The following is a 12,247-nucleotide window of genomic DNA, read 5'->3' on the forward strand; positions in this document are numbered from 1 at the left end:
GATTGAGTGTAGAATGACAAAAGTTGAGAGTAAATGGTGTGAGGGGAGTGGGTGAGGAATGAGATTTATTTAGGGAAGCAGTGATGGCATGTGCAAAAGATGGTAGATGGGAAGATTAGAAAGGGTAGTGAGTGGTGGAATGAAGATGTAAAGTTGTTAGTGAAAGAGAAGAGAGAGGCATTTGGACAATACTTACATGGAAGAAGTGAAAATGATGGGGAGATGTATATAAGAAAGTGGCAAGTCTCTTGTGAGGTACTTTATCGAAAGCCTTTTGGAAATCTAAATATATTACATCAGACGGCAAATTTTTATCCCAGTTCTCATAACTTTAAAAAATTCCTACAAATTCATCAGATAGGACCTTGTATAGCAGAAACTGTGTTGGTTTCCTGATATAATTTTGAGTTCTAGAAACGTGACAATTTTATTGTATTATTTTTTTATTATTTTACCTAACACTTACGTAAAGCACACTTTTTGTCTCTTTTTTTATGTATAGGAGTAACATTTGCTAGTTTTCAGTCAGTTGGCACATGACCATCCGAAAGAGATTTGTTGAATATTTTTGTTGCGGGGCATATCAGCTGTCTCCTGACCTCCTTTGATAATATTGGAGTTAAGTTATCTGGGCTGTTGGATTTGTAGGATTTAATTGGTCCTGGTGTTTAAGTACTTCAGAGCTTTTTATTTCTCTAACCTTCAACTCCTCTTCTTCAAATCCTTGAAATATTTTCATTGGTTGTGGTATTCGAAATGTATCTTCAATTGTGAATATGGAGTTGAAAGAATGATTTAGTATGGTAGCCATTTCCTTGTCGTCAGTAGTTAGTGTGTCATGTTCATTTTGCAGTGATCCAGTTCCTTTTTTTACTGTCTTCCTGTGTCTTACATATTTGAAGAATTCCTTAAGATTATTCTTGATTTTGAAGGATAATCTTTTTTTCTTCGTTGTGCTTACTCTGCCTTATGACCTTCATACACTCTCTTTTTTTCATTAATTCCTTGCAATTTTCATCGCTTTCCATTGACTTGAATTTCTTATATGTTTTCTTCTTTTCGCCAATTAGTTTTTCTATTCTCCTATTCATCCATGATGGTTTTGAAATATTGCAAGTTCTCTCTGTAATTCAAGAAGTATGTTTATTTTCAATCTCCTGTGTGTTTTTAGTATTTAATTATTCCACATTTCCTCTTCTCTGTAAATGTCAAGAAGTTTTGTCCAGTTGGTGCTGGGAATTTCTTGTGTAATGTTTTTAAAATTTGCTTGCTTGTAATGTGGGATCAAGAGTTTTTTGTGATTCATTTCATAATCTAAATTTACCTCTAATCTAATCAAACTGCGATCAGTGTTTGACTAACTCTCGCCTACTTTGCAAGAGTTGATTAAGTTTGTGTCACTGGTGATGACAAGATCAAGAATGTTTTCACCTCTAGTTGGTTTTATAAGAAACTTCCAGAAAAGTCTTCAATCTGTTCCATTAGTCTTGTTCTCTCTCAGTCACCTGTTAATGTGTTCCAGTTTATGTTTGGACTGTTGAAGTCAGCTACTGTTATAACCTCTTTACTGTTTATTATAGTTTTTATTTCACTGTATAATATCCTATCATCATCATCTTTTTGCTTAGGAGGTCTGCAAATAATGCTGAGACGTAGTTTACTTTTGAACTTGTCGGTAACGTCAATATAAAGAGAGTCCTAAGTGTGTTAGTGTCTACTTTGCTTATCTTAATAGCACTTAGATTGTTATCAATGTAGATCAAAACTCCACCACCTACCCTGTACAAGCAATAATGTTCGTTTTTTGAGTAACTGCATGCGATATAGTTAACTGCATTTTACAATGATGCTCCGGGCATTTGTGTGTATTAAACTTATTTCCTTCTGAATTGATATCTGAACTGAATATGCCTTCTTTTTACGGTCGGTATGCATGTTTGTATTGTCACTGGTAATGTCTGCGGGTGTAGCAGTAGGAGAGAGAGAGTTCTCCACCTGTTTGGGGTTTGCCACCTTACTTTGACCCTCTCCGCACTGGACCCTACCAGAATCATTCCTAAAAGTTACCTGAGAGTTGATCTTTACATGTTCCAACCCACTATTTATACTACCAGAGTTGTCCCAAACTAACCCTACTTGACCTTTTTTTTGCTAATCCCTCTGTCTGTGAGGTTACTGCTACTAGCCAAGGATCCCTACTGCCAAGGTCTCATCCTCTACCTTGTTCCTCAAATCCCATTCACACTCAGATTCCCCCCGCACCGACCTTCCCCCACAGCTACTCATTTCCCCTCCTCCACTCTCCTAGCTCCTTTGTAAGCTAGTACTCTGCCAAGGTGGGCTTTCCCTATTACATTTAAGTGAAGACCATCCCTTGCATGACTAAGATAGTTCCACAGGTCTATACTAAACACACTCTCCTCCACCCTAGAGAGAGCTTACTAAGATAGTCCCACAGGTCTATACTAAACACACTCCTCCTCCCTACAGAGAGCTTTAACTCTTCTGTTTATCCCCAGCATTCAACTGAGGGTAAAGGAATTGAAGTCATACTTTGGCAGCTATCCCAAAATTATAAGCTTCCTACAACTTTCCTTGAACTTGTTAATAAGTTCCCTATACCTTGCTACTATTTAGGGAAGCAGTGATGGCATGTGCAAGAGATGTATGTGGCATGAGAAAAATGGGAGATGAGCAGATTAGAAAGGGTAGTGAGTGGTGATATGAGGAAGTAATCTTGTTAGTGAAAGAGAAAAGAAAGACATTTGGATGATACTTACAAGGAAGGAGTGTAAATGACTGGAAAAGGTATAAGAGAAAGTGGCAGGAGGTCAAGAGGGAAGCTGCAAGGGTTGAAAAAGAGGGCAAATGAGAGTTGGTGTGAGAGAATATCATTAAACTTTAGGGAGGATAAAAAGATGTTTGGGAAGGCGGTGAATAACGTGTGTAAGACAAGAGAACTAATAGGAACATCGGTGAAGGGGACACAGGGGATAGTGATAACAGGTAGTGATGAAGTGAGGAGATGAAGTGAGTATTTTGAAAGTTTGTTGAATGTGTTTGATCATAGAGTAGCAGATGTTGGGTGTTTTGGTTGGAATGGTTACGGTGGTGAGAGAGTCAGAGGAAGTGGTTTGGTGGAGAGAGAGGAGGTGGTGGAAGCCTTGCCAAAGATGAAATCTGGCAAGGCAGTAGGTTTGGATGGTATTGCAGTTGAATTTATTAAGAAGGGAGTGACTGTGTTGTTGATTAGTTGGTAAGGAAATTCAGTATATGTATAGATCATGGTGAAGTGCCTGAGGATTGATGGAATGTATGTATATTGCCATTGTACAAAGGCAAAGGGGATGAAGGTGAGTGTTCAAACAACAGAATCATGAGTTTGTTGAGTATACGTGGAAAATTGTATGGGAAAATATTGATGGAGATGGTGAAGGCATGTGCAGAGCATCAGATTGGGGAGGAGCATTGTGGTTTCAGAAGTAGTTGTAGAGGTTGTATGGATCAGGTACTTCCTTTGAAGAATGTTTGTAAGAAATACTTAGAAAAACAGATGCATTTGTATGCAGCATATATGGATCTCGAGAGGCAATATAGTAGGGTTGATAGAGATGCTTTGTGGAAGGTCTTTAGAGTATATGGTGTGGGATGTAAACTGCTAAAAGCAGTGAGTTTTTATCAAGGGTGTAAGGCATGTGTACGAGTAGAAAGAGAGAAGAGTGATTGGTTGCTGATGAAGGTCAGTCTGTGGCAAGGATGTGTGATGTCTTCATGGTTGTTTAATTTATTTTTGGATGGGATGGTTAGGGAGGTAAATGCAAGAGTTTGGAGAAAGGGGCGAGTATGCAGTCTGTTGGGGATGAAAGGGCCTGGGAAGTGAGTCAGTTGTTGTTCACTGATGATACAGCACTAGTGGCTGATTCGAGTGAGAAACTGCAGAAGTTGGTGTTTGAGTTTGGAAAAGTGTGTGAAAGCAGAAACTTGAGAGTAGATGTGAATAAGAGCAAGGTTATTAGGTTCAGTAGGGTTGAGGGACAAGTTAGTTGTGATGTGAGTTTGAATGGAGAAAATGGGAAGTGAATTGTTTTAGATATCTGGAAGTGGACTTAACAGTGAATGGAACCATGGAAGTGACTCTTGGGGAGGGGGGAGAAGGGGGCAAAGGCTCTGGGAGCAATGAAGGATGCATGGAAAGATAGAGCATTATCTCGGACAGGAAAAATTAGTATGTTTGAAGGAATAGTAGTTCCAACAATATTATTTGGTTGCGAGGACAGTATGTGGTGTGAGGGGGTTTGATCGAGTATGTATTGAAAGAGAAATGTGTGGTAATAAGAAGAGTTGAGAGAGTTGAAGAAGGTGTGTTGAAATGGTTTGGACAGATGGAGAGAATGATTGAGGAAAGGTTGATAAAGAGGATATATGTGTGAGAGGTGGAGAGAGCAAGGAGAAACAAGGAGGTGGAGGGACGAAGTGAAAAAAAATTTGAGCAATCTGGGCCTGACATGCAGGAGGGTGAGAGGTGTGTCAGGAATAGAATTGGAATGGTTCGGTATACCGGGAACGACGTGCTGTCAATGGACAGAACAAGGGTATGTGAAACATCAGATAAACAATGAAAGGTCTGTGGGGCCTGGATGTGGGTAGGGAGCTGTGGTTTCTGTGCATTACACATGACAGTTAGAGGCTGTGTGAATGAATGTGGCCTTTTATTTTAGTCTGTTTCGCTTCCTCACAGTTGCAGGGGGTGGCGATGCTATTTCCTGTGGGGCAGGGTGGTGCCAGGAGTGGATGAAGGTAAGCAAGTATGAATATGTACATGTGTATATATGTATATGTCTGTTTATGTGTATGTTTTTGTATGTATATGCATATATGTTACTATGTATATGTACATGTATGCATATATTTGTGTATATGAATGGATGGGTCTTTCATCGTCTCTTTCCTGGTGCTACTTCGCTGAGTAGGGAAATGATCAAGTATGATTTATAGATAAAATAGATATGTAGTTTTAAGTTTCTAGAAATCTATTTTATGCTAAAAAGCTTGGAATGATCATTTGGATCTACTACATCTCAAATTTCTCAAAATCTTATCAAAGTAGAAGGGACTGTCCCTCAAAAAAGTTACCCCAAGTATCATCTGCACAGTTTATGATAATGGTTTAAGACATGGGCAGAAAATAGAGTATAATAAGATTGTTTGTAGATAACACCAAAGTCACTAAAATAATAGGGTCATGGAAGAGAGGGGAAAAACAAAATGATTTGAATGTGGTTTGTGAATGATTTTTTGAGAACTTAATGAAATTCAGAAGAGAAAATTATGTATACATAATTGTGTCAGGGAAAGAGTAACATTGACAGTAACAGTGACACCTTGCAAGGTTTGAACAGGGAAAAAGACAGAGCAAAATTATTTTAGATCCAGAAATTACCATGAATTGTATTGAATTGGAGAACTTTCATTGCAAGAGAGAAAGAGCTCATGATGAAAATATTGGGTTATGTATGAGAGGCAAAATGGAATACTGTATTGTATGGCCACCAACTAAGCAAGCTAGAATTGATTAGCTGGAGAGAATTCAAAGGCACTGTAAAAGTAAATATTTATTTATTTATTTTGCTTTGTCGCTGTATCCCGCGTTAGCGAGGTAGCGCAAGGAAACAGACGAAAGAATGGCCCAACCCACCCACATACACATGTATATACATACACGTCCACACACGCAAATATACATACCTATACATCTCAATGTATACATATATATACACACACAGACATATACATATATACACATGTACATTATTCATACTGTCTGCCTTTATTCATTCCCATCGCCACCCTGCCACACATGGAATAACAACCCCCTCCCCCCTCATGAGTGCGAGGTAGCGCTAAGAAACGAAAACAAAGGCCCCATTCATTCACACTCAGACTCTAGCTGTCATGTATGCACCCAAACCACAGCTCCCTTTCCACATCCAGGCCCCACAGAACTTTCCATGGTTTACCCCAGACGCTTCACATGCCCTGGTTCAATCCATTGACAGCACGTCGACCCCGGTATACCACATCGTTCCAATTCACTCTCTTCCTTGCACGCCTTTCACCCTCCTGCATGTTCAGGCCCCGATCACTCAAAATCTTTTTCACTCCATCTTTCCACCTCCAATTTGGTCTCCCACTTCTCCTCGTTCCCTCCACCTCTGACACATATATCCTCTTGGTCAATTTTTCCTCACTCATTCTCTCCATGTGACCATGTGAATGCTTAAATTATCTTGAAGGAAGGAAAGAACTTGAACCGAGAGTGTGGAAAGAAGAGTAAGATTTATAATTCATGCTTGGAAATAGGTAGGGTGAATTAGAGAGACCTTTGATGATTAAAAACTTGACTATGGAGGAAACAGCAGGTGAATGAATATACAAGAATTCCATGGGACATATCAAAATTGTGCCATTTTTGAAGATCATTCTGTTATGTAAAGCAAATGGGAGAGATGAGGTGTCAGGTTGTTTTCTTTTTACTATTTACTATTTACTTTTTACTATTCCGTTTATGGATGGGGTTGTTAGGGAGGTGAATGCAAGAGTTTTGGAAAGAGGGGCAAGTATGAAGTCTGTTGTGGATGAGAGAGCTTGGGAAGTGAGTCAGTTGTTGTTCGCTGATGATACAGCGCTGGTGGCTGATTCATGTGAGAAACTGCAGAAGCTGGTGACTGAGTTTGGTAAAGTGTGTGAAAGAAGAAAGTTAAGATATTTATTTTTTTTTATTATACTTTGTCGCTGTCTCCCGCGTTTGCAAGGTAGCGCAAGGAAACAGACGAAAGAAATGGCCCAACCCCCCCCCCCCATACACATGTATGTACATACGTCCACACACGCAAATATACATACCTACACAGCTTTCCATGGTTTACCCCAGACGCTTCACATGCCTTGATTCAATCCACTGACAGCACGTCAACCCCGGTATACCACATCGCTCCAATTCACTCTATTCCTTGCCCTCCTTTCACCCTCCTGCATGTTCAGGCCCCGATCACACAAAATCTTTTTCACTCCATCTTTCCACCTCCAATTTGGTCTCCCTCTTCTCCTCGTTCCCTCCACCTCTGACACATATATCCTCTTGGTCAATCTTTCCTCACTCATTCTCTCCATGTGCCCAAACCACTTCAGAACACCCTCTTCTGCTCTCTCAACCACGCTCTTTTTATTTCCACACATCTCTCTTACCCTTACGTTACTCACTCGATCAAACCACCTCACACCACACATTGTCCTCAAACATCTCATTTCCAGCACATCCACCCTCCTGCGCACAACTCTATCCATAGCCCACGCCTCGCAACCATACAAAATTGTTGGAACCACTATTCCTTCAAACATACCCATTTTTCCTTTCCGAGATAATGTTCTCAACTTCCACACATTCTTCAAGGCTCCCAGGATTTTCGCCCCCTCCCCCACCCTATGATCCACTTCCGCTTCCATGGTTCCATCCGCTGCCAGATCCACTCCCAGATATTTAAAACACTTCACTTCCTCCAGTTTTTCTCCATTCAAACTCACCTCCCAATTGACTTGACCCTCAACCCTACTGTACCTAATAACCTTGCTCTTATTCACATTTACTCTTAACTTTCTTCTTCCACACACTTTACCAAACTCAGTCACCAGCTTCTGCAGTTTCTCACATGAATCAGCCACCAGCGCTGTATCATCAGTGAACAACAACTGACTCACTTCCCAAGAGTAAATGTGAATAAGAGCAAGGTTATTAGGTACAGTAGGGGTGAGGGTCAAGTCAGTTTGGAGGTAAGTTTGAATGGAGAAAAACTGGAGGAAGTAAAGTGTTTTAGATATCTGGGAGTGGATCTGGCAGCGGATGGAACCATGGAAGCGGAAGTGGATCATAGGGTGGGGGAGGGGGCGAAAATCCTGGGAGCCTTGAAGAATGTGTGGAAGTTGAGAACATTATCTCGGAAAGCAAAAATGGGTATGTTTGAAGGAATAGTGGTTCCAACAATTTTGTATGGTTGCGAGGCGTGGGCTATGGATAGAGTTGTGCGCAGGAGGGTGGATGTGCTGGAAATGAGATGTTTGAGGACAATGTGTGGTGTGAGGTGGTTTGATCGAGTAAGTAACGTAAGGGTAAGAGAGATGTGTGGAAATAAAAAGAGCGTGGTTGGGAGAGCAGAAGAGGGTGTTTTGAAATGGTTTGGGCACATGGAGAGAATGAGTGAGGAAAGATTGACAAAGAGGATATATGTGTCGGAGGTGGAGGGAACGAGGAGAAGTGGGAGACCAAATTGGAGGTGGAAAGATGGAGTGAAAAAGATTTTGTGTGATCGGGGCCTGAACATGCAGGAGGGTGAAAGGAGGGCAAGGAATAGAGTGAATTGGATCGATGTGGTATACCGGGGTTGATGTGCTGTCAGTGGATTGAATCAGGGCATGTGAAGCGTCTGGGGTAAACATGGAAAGCTGTGTAGGTATGTATATTTGCCTGTGTGGACGTGTATGTATATACATGTGTATGGGGGTGGGTTGGGCCATTTCTTTCGTCTGTTTCCTTGCGCTAACTCGCAAACGCGGGAGACAGCGACAAAGCAAAAAAAAAAAAAAAAAGTATAGCTATAATCTTGAAAATCATACACACAGACTTAATGTTAAACTTAGATTTCTTGTTTTTATCCTGATATAGGTGAAAGCTGATCCTGCAAATGTTACCAAGTTCCGTGCATCGTTACGTAAGCTTGGAGATGTATATGTCAATGATGCATTTGGTACTGCTCACCGTGCTCACTCTTCCATGGTTGGTGAAGGATTTGACCAGCGTGCCTCAGGCTTCCTTCTAAAAAAAGAGCTTGCATATTTTTCTAAGGCTTTGGAGAATCCAGAAAGGTGAGATCGTGAAAGCATTGTTGTATAAAACCCTTTGTTATGTATAGTTGACTGCATACCCAGTTTCAGAAGTTTTCAGTCAGTATTGACTTATTCCAGTCACTGATTTTGAATGAGGACTTGGTGGAAAATGTAAAAACAGATAGAATTAAGAAACTAATTATGACTTTACTAACTCTGTGACTTGGGATAAATATTGTAGTGAGCTTTCATTAGAATTTTTACAAAACTGCAATATGTGTGGAAGGAAGAACTTCCATATACTTCCTTTTTTTTCTTTGTATGACATGGTTGCCAGTTTAAGGTAATGTTCTACTCAGCACTTCCATGCAATGTTTCAGGAGTGAAAGTTTAACTTTCCCAAATTTAATGGGTACTTTGGTATAGTGACATACAAAACTTGAAAAAGAAATAGATGGTAAGTCCATTATAGTTAAGATATTGAAACTATATTTTTTCAATGAAACACTTTGCAGTAATACTGCAATTGCAGATAATGAATTGTTGTTATGCATGTAATTATTTAACTTACTCTGCCTGTGGAAAGACATTATGATATTCTTTTCTCTTTTTATCTGTTATTAAGTGTGAAGTATTCTTGTTTTGTATAGTATCTGTGTGATTATTCAGTATCTTATAGCACAAATAGTGCAAGTACTTTAGCACATGTACAAGGAAGGGGTTACATGTTCTTTTCTTATGTAAATGTAGGGAAAAAAGGTCTGATTAAAGAATGTTATATATTAGACTTAGTTATTTATGAATGGAGTAGTGTAGAGATTTTAGAGAAAGTCAGAGACAGATGCTGATAGCTTAACCCAGAGGGATCTAGTTGAAAAGTGGGTGACAGAAAAATCAGAAAGATTATTAAAGCAGAAGGACAGTAGACATAAATCACCGATTAATTGGTGTTGTGAACCATTATGATGAGTTCGGTAAAAAATAGTTTAGAGAAAATGGTTGAAGCAGCAGATCGAAGTAGTAGATAGGAATATTAGGCAGGAACAGTGGGTAGAAACCTTCGGTAGAAGTAGTAGGTAAGAACATTGAGTGGGAGCATTACATAGAAGAAGTAAGTTGGAACATTAGGTAGACACATTAGGTAGAAGTAGTCTGTAAGGACATTTGTTAAGTGCCTCTGAAAACACTGCACTAAAGTTGCACTATGCCAGTAGCCTGTTAAGAGTGATGCACCAAAAGGCTGAGAAGCAGCAATGGAGTTCACAAATTATGGATATTTTTTTATGTTAGCTCAGCTGGCATGGACAACTTAGGCCCTATTCAAGGCCATCCCATTAACACTATAGATATGTGTATATGGTAAGCATGTATGAAAAGTTGGAGAAACTGAAGTGTTTTAGATATCTGGGAGTGGACTAGCAGTGAATGGAACCATGGAGGTGAAAGTGAGTCTTGGGGTGGGGGAGGGGATGAAGGTTCTGGGAGCAACGAAGAATGTGTAGAAAGAGAGAACATTATCTTGGAGAGCGAAAATGGGTATGTTTGAAGGAATAGCAGTTCTAGCAATATTATATGGTTGCAAGGCATGGGCTATAGATAGGATTGTATGGAGTAGGGTGCATATTTTGGAAACGAAATGTTTGAGAACTGTATGTGGTGTGAGGTGGTTTGATGAGGTAAGTAATGAAAGGGTAAGAGATGCGAAGTGATAGAAAGAGTGTGGTTGAGAGAGCAGAAGTTGTGTTAAAATGGTTTGGACATATGGAGAGAATGAGCGAGGAAAGGTTGACAAAGAAAGTATATGTACCAGAGGTGGAGGGAACAAGGAGAAGCATGGGACCAACTTGGAGGTGGAAGGATGGGTGAAAAAGATTTTGAGCAATGGATATGGGAGTTAAGGAAGAATTCAAAGACTGGAAATAGTAGATGTTGAAGCAAATAGACAATAGTAAGAGTTATCAGAACAGTCACCCTTCAAAGGATGCATTGTTGATTACTTTTCTCTGAACATAATGTCTCCTAATTTATTTCATATCACAGAGATGATAATGTCATGTATATCAATAGAAGACAAATGTAGATGCACCACAGGTCAGTTTTGGACCAAGGGAGGGGCACCTGGTTACCTCGGCCATACAGAGGTGGCTGAGGTAGCCTGATGCCCTCCTGAGCTTCAAAGCCAACCTGTAGTGTATATGCATTTGTCTTTGTATTGACATATTTTTTACACCGTTGGTGCTGCAATAAATTAAAGTCCATGTTACTCTCACCAAGATGAGTTTGGGACGTAATGAAAAAATACTGGCAACAGGTAGCTGTGTCTTTTAACCCCAAGTGGCCATGGTAGCAGAACACCCCTTTCAGAATTCAAGTTCAACCCATGGTGTAATTCTTTGTATCTTTACAGACCATTTTTGGCCATTCTTGGTGGAGCAAAAGTGAAGGACAAGATTCAGCTCATTGAGAACATGTTGGATCGTGTAGATGAGATGATGATTGTTGGAGGCATGGCTTTCACATTCCTGAAAGTCTTGAAGTCCATGAAGGTCAGTTAGTAATCGATCATGATTGTTCTTTTGTAAGATTGATATTTTTATCTAGGAAAGTGTTTGTGACATTTTTATTGAGCTACAGCTACAAGTCAGTGCCAAAACCTTTTCTAAACGCTAAGGTATCTATAGAATTGGAACACACACTCTCTTTCTCTCTCTCTCTCATATGCTTCAACAAGATAGTGTCATGAACATATGACTGAGCATTCAAGGAAAAATCTTAGGTTGACTCCCTCTGTTCCTTCCTTTAGAAAGATGGGAGGGTTCCCAGCCTTCCATTCTCACCCCTTTTAGTTATCCTCTGGAACACTTAAGATATGTGGGTAGCATTCCCTTTACCCTACACCCAGGGATAATTGTGAATTGATATACATACTAGTTATTGATGATTTTCAGTTTTCCTCAAAGAATTTTGTAGATAGGCATGTATCCATTATTGCAATTAACATTCAAAATTTTCATTATAGTTTTCATAATTTCTGGAATAAGAGGTGCAACATACTAGAGGCAAGACATTCTTGTTTTGCATCTTCAGCTTTGAATATTTCAATGAAAACTTTTCTTTCTTTCTTTTCTTTCACACGCAAAAATGATTACTAAGGATTTTCATCAGTAGTATGTATTCTTGTAAGAGATATTACCCACATACTTTGCATCATAAGATGAGGGTGCAGATCTCATACAGGCCTCAATGACATATATTGACCAGTGTATGGAAAAAAATTTAGTCTTTAGTATCTGGAAACATTATGTGAGAAGCAATAACAAACAATTAGTGGCTATACATGCTGTATACTCTGAGGCATATACACCCCAGC

General features: G+C 39.7%; 1 pseudogene; it reads left to right on the plus strand.

The window, feature by feature from the left end:
* LOC139764802 (phosphoglycerate kinase-like) overlaps window positions 1–12,247 on the plus strand; it is a 55,397-nt pseudogene that overhangs the window by 18,555 nt on the left and 24,595 nt on the right.

The sequence above is a fragment of the Panulirus ornatus genome, chromosome 4 (assembly GCF_036320965.1).
Source record: "Panulirus ornatus isolate Po-2019 chromosome 4, ASM3632096v1, whole genome shotgun sequence".
Classification (NCBI taxonomy): Eukaryota; Metazoa; Arthropoda; class Malacostraca; order Decapoda; family Palinuridae; genus Panulirus; species Panulirus ornatus.